This window comes from Thamnophis elegans, chromosome 4 (assembly GCF_009769535.1).
Source record: "Thamnophis elegans isolate rThaEle1 chromosome 4, rThaEle1.pri, whole genome shotgun sequence".
NCBI classification, from domain to species: Eukaryota; Metazoa; Chordata; class Lepidosauria; order Squamata; family Colubridae; genus Thamnophis; species Thamnophis elegans.
In genome coordinates this window covers 110,249,519-110,254,952 of record NC_045544.1, presented here as the reverse complement: position 1 = coordinate 110,254,952, position 5,434 = coordinate 110,249,519, and the positions used below count along the sequence as shown (strand labels likewise).

General features: G+C 35.1%; 1 long non-coding RNA gene across 1 annotated transcript; it reads right to left on the bottom strand.

The window, feature by feature from the left end:
• Nucleotides 1–1,902: 1,902 nt before the first annotated feature.
• Nucleotides 1,903–4,763, bottom strand: LOC116507468. Its single transcript, XR_004255211.1, has 3 exons — nt 4,647–4,763; nt 4,042–4,168; nt 1,903–2,069 (listed from the first exon to the last, which is right to left on the bottom strand). It is a non-coding gene; the product is annotated as an uncharacterized LOC116507468 (long non-coding RNA).
• Between the last annotated feature and the right edge of the window lie 671 nt (nt 4,764–5,434).

Here is a 5,434-nt window from a genome sequence, read left to right as displayed (position 1 = left end):
GCCTTGCCTTGTATCCGGGACACTGCTAGCTTTTCCCACCAGAGTGGTGCCTATTTATCTAGTTTCATTTTTACTATGTGGGCAAGAGCTAGGGGCAAATGATGAGCACTCACTCCACCATTCAGTGCCATGGGTTCAAACTGCTGAAGTGCTGACTATCTCTGGGCAACAGAGCCCCTGTGTCACCTTGCCTCCTTTTCTGTGAAGTGATATTTTCTAACATTTCTTTGAAATTCCGTCCTGTCAGTTTCAGGTTATTCCCCCCCCCCCGGTGTTTCTTATTTTGATTAATATTGAGAATACTATCTTCTGGAACCTTAGTCACACCCTTAAGTTATTTAAAGGTTTCAATAATGTCCCCCCTTTGCCTTCCATCTTCCAGGCGGCACATACTCAGTTCCTCCAATTTCTCCTGATATGTTTTGTCACCAATTTATATATACTGTTTCCTTTTTTAATTCATCCAAAGTTGTTATCTTCTCTGCATGTTCTTTTCTTAGCTTTCCCCCCCTAGAGTCATCTTCTGCAATCAGTGTTTCATCTTCCTTTTCTGAACCTTTTAGGGTCCTGGTAGCTACTTAATGTATACTAGTTCTATAATCAGTTTAGAGTATTGACCCTTATAGCCCAAGGTTTCTATATTGGAGCTGTGTTGGAGCAGTAGTTAGAGCACAATTGGCAGGCTACTTTGGCTGATTAGTGACTGCGAGCAGTTTGGCAGTTCGAGTCTCCGTGGCTCAAGGTTGACTCAGTCTTCCATCCTTCTAAGGTTGGTAAAACAAGGATCCAGATTGTTGAGGGCAATATGCTGACTCTGTAAACATCTTACATAGGGCTGTATGCTGAATAGAATAACAGAGTTGGAAGGCACCTTGGAGGTCTTCTAGTCCAACCCCCTGCCTAGGCAGGAAACCCAACACCACTTGAGACAAATGGTTACCCAACATCTCCTTAAAAACCTCCAATGTTGGAGCATTCACAACTTCTGGAGGCAAGTTGTTCCACTGATTAATTGTTCTAACTGTCAGGAAATTTCTCCTTAGTTCTAGTTCCCTCTCTCCTTGATTAGTTTCCACCCATTATTTCTTCTTTGACCCTCAGGTGCTCTGGAGAATAGCTTGACCCCCTCTTCTTTGTGGCAGCCCCTGAGATACTGGAACACTGCTAACTTCTTTATTTGTTGATTAGCCCTTGGGTCATATCAAAATGCAGAGTTCCAGAAACAAATTAATACTAAAATTTTATAAAAGCAATTTAAAATGGAATGGGATAAAATACAGTCTAAAATGAAATTGGAATAAAATACAATAATTTGAGATATAGCTGGAACACTGCTATTATGTCACCCCTAGTCCTTCTTTTCCTCAAACTAGACCTACCTAATTCCGGCAACCGTTATTTATGTTTTACCCTCCAGTCCCCTAATCATATTTGTTGCTCTTCTCTGTACTCTTTCTAAAGTCTGTAAAGCAATGTGAAGCAATATGAAGTGATATGCAATTCTAAATGCTATTGCTATTAGCCTAACTGTTGCTTAAAGTCTCTAAATTATTAATTATATTGAAAAGTCTTTTGGATTGCTAGCCTAATATATTTTAATAATCTAGATTTATTGGTTATTAATTCTAGTTCCATTTTTTAAGTTTCAACATTTGAAATACATACTATATATTAGTGATAGGAAGGGCTCAGTTTATTGGTTCATCTAGAGTTGAAGTCATTGTGTTGTTCAGCAGCAACTTCAAATCCACAAGAAGGAATTGTGAGTCATTGTGTAAACCATGAGTGTTTCATGATTATCATTGATTAGATTAATCAATTGGGATTTTGAGATAAATTGAACTACGTTCAATATTCCAAGAATGTATTTCAATGACTTTCAGACACAGAGGAGCACACATAGTCATTTGTAAAGCTAGATAATTTTAATAAAAATAATTGTTTGAAAAATTCAAAGCAGCAAGGATTTTTCTCATTTTTTTTAAAGCTTCTATAATCCAGATTCCATCAGGCATTCAGGTAGAAGATTAATGGGTTTTCCATGTGTTGCTCAGAAGACTTTCTCTTAGCTGTTGGAAAAACGGTTGGAAATAGTTTAAAATATATTGATATAATGCAATCATTCAATTATTTTTGGTTTGTTCCCTACAGATATAACTACAAAATATTATACATTGTTTCTATGAATGGATCTTTTACATTGTTTCTATGAATGGATCTAAAAACTTCTAATCCATCAGGGTTGGTTTGTGAAGTCACCTTATTCTTTTTTCTGCAGCCTCAAGTTCACATGTTAAATATTATGGCACATTGTCCCTCCATTCCACTCATAGTTTTATATGGGTAGTAAAGAGGCAAAGCATCTATGGGTCTCCATAGACCATTTTGCTTCCAGTGTTAATGGAAAGGAAGTCCATAACCTCTTCATTTTTCTTCTTCCTCCAAATGCTTTCTTCTTTTCTAATAGTATAATTCCTATTAAATCATGCCAGCAATATCTGAAAATATTTCAGATTTCTTTTCTATTCATCATGTTTCAAGTACACTCAAACCATTGCCACAGTGTTTCCTTTAAGAGGCAATTACTTATGGGGTGAGAAATTGTTGTACGTTGTATATCTGTTTGTATGCATGTGAGTGTCACTGTCTGTGTGTGTGTTTGTTTGGTTCTCAGTGATATTCATCTCGAGTCAAAAAGCAAAGTATGATGGGGAGTATAAGGACATTTAGTCCCAAGTCTAAAAATCCTGGGCATATTGTCACCCTGTTAAGAGTTGTCCAGATATTAACTGTAACAAATGGGAAATTGATAAAGAAAATATATTGTTATTTATTTAGTATTAAACTTGAAAGTGAGCTGGTAAAGATGAAAATGATTGGGATAAAATTTTTGGATATGCAATAGAATTAGATAAATGGCAGAAACTATGGGATAGAAATGTTAAATTGACTATGTCAAATGCATATAAAGAACATTTGTGTATAATGTTTTATAGATGGCAATTTAAACTGGCAAAACTGTCAAAAATGTATAAAGATAGATCTGCTAAATGTTGGAAGTGCAATCAAAAACCTGATTCATGCTATCATATGTGCCCAAAATATATGCCCAAAAACTAAAATATATTGGATGAAAATACATACTTGGTTGGAAAAATTGATAAAGCAGCATATGGACTTGAAATTAGAGCTATTGTTATTGGGCATTTAACCAGAAAAATAAGATAAAAGGATTATATATTTGGTTTTACGTGTTTTAACTGCAGCCAGAATTGTATTTACACAACAATGGAGGAATGATGAGATCCCGACAGATGAGAGTATAATTAAGAAAAGATTAGAATGTGCAGAACACTTACTATTAAGAAACTGAATATTTTTTGATATGAGACTTATTTTATCAATGGTTAGATGACAGAAACAATTTAGAAATGGGAGACATATAAAGAGGAAATGTTAAAATAGACAGTTGTTAAAGTAGATAATGTTAAATATTATTGCTATTATATTATCGATGTTACTGTGATGAATACTATTGCAAATATTTTGATTATGACTTCTTAAAAACAATTGTACCCAGATCACACATTGTTTGATGGAAAATGAATTTATATGTCATGTAAATAAAATCGAAGGTGGCGGTGGGTGGTGGAAGAGAGTTGCCCCAAACCACACTTGTGACTTCCCAGTAAAAGAGGCACCCACTCATTCAGTGAAGTTATATACCTTGAAGAGGCCTTCGCAAGTTCAATGTCTGATGCAACTGGATTTAAATTTGCATGGAAGGCAATGCTCATCTGGTAGACACACAAAGGCTTGCTTAGTGTAGCCCGATAGATGCTTCTGTTACAAGGATTTTGTGGGGGCTGCTCCAAGAAAGTGGAGCTTATTTTAGCCACTCGTTTTAGCCACATGAGTTTGACACTAAAGAGGTACATGCTTATGAGGAGAACTGGCATGGACATAACATGGAAAAATTGTCTGATTTTTATGAGAGAAAATGAAATAAATGCTACGAATATTTCAGTTTCTGCATCTTACGATTTGCAGCAAGGCTGATTGACGTGACAAAGGCCTATCTTCTTTTCAGAGGATTTACATGATCCTTTTCTGCAAGTTCCTTTAGCTTTAATGCATGATCTCGATTCCTTTATCATGTCTGCTTCCCCTGGAGAAGGAAGAGAAAGAGAAGCTAATCATACCCTTTTCAAAGTTTGTAGATCTGAATTCCTAGGAAAAAGTGTAGTCACTAAAGAGTATTGTTTTAGGAAGAACACTTATAGAAAAGAACTCCTTGTTAAAAAATAAAAAAAATAGAATATATATTTTTCCAGACAATATTTTAACTAGAATCTTAGATTCTTTACATGATGTTTAAGAAGTTGGTTATTTATTTACTTTCTGGTTAAAACATTTGAGTATTGGTTCCCAGTCTTGAAAAAATATACAGAAAACTTCCAAGAATATAGTAGATTAAAGCAGTTTATAAAGCCAACCCTAGAGTATTGAATAAAGCATGCAAAATAAAGTATCCAATTTCTTGTTTAGTTTGGTAGGTCTATTTGGATTAAATAAATGTTTATTTCTGAAGTGCCTGCTGCTTCAACATGAATGATAGTATAAAAGTTTCATCACAATTGACTTACCCAGATCAGAAAGAAACAGAAAGGTGAAGAAAAGGAGGACAAACCAAGGCTTCATAGTTATGGCGAGTTCAAAGCAACTGCTTAAGTCTTCTCTAGTCCAGTCACCAAAAGTGGCCTAGAAGGTCTGTTCCATTCAGCCTTTTAAATCATTGTTATGGGATGTACCTGTAATTAGAGGAACAATTGGATTGGTTGTTTCTTTCTCTGTATCTTGATGTTAATTGGAAGAGGTGGTATTTTCCTTAAATGGCCAGTTTCTATCACTGGAGATGCTTATTGGCTTATTTCTGCTGTTAAAAAAAAAGAGTGATTTAATAACCAAGTAAATCCCCCCCCCCACACACACACAATAATAGCCATAATCTAGCTGTTAGTTATCATGGATAAAGATTGTCTGATTACCTTTCTGACCAGGATACCTATCATGACCATGATAATTCCAAATTGTATTATGGTATCCATTGTAAGGGAATTTCCACTGAAAAGTATTTCCTTTCTTTAGTTTATTAATAAGATTTCTGGAAAACAGAATGTTGAAACTGACTGCGGTATAAAGAGGAAAGAAATCAACACTTTTATCACATTGGTTTCTTTTTTCATTGATGTACATAAAATATTGGTGCTTCATTTCACAGTCTCAAACAATTATTTTTTAAATACAGCCAGAATTGCTCACAGTTGTGTTTGCAAATTACTCTAATTGTTGTCTTGTATGTGGTATCCTAGGCAAAGGGAGAGAAAATTAATTTGACCACCTCTCTTCTGTTACTTTTTGGTTCTAAAACCAC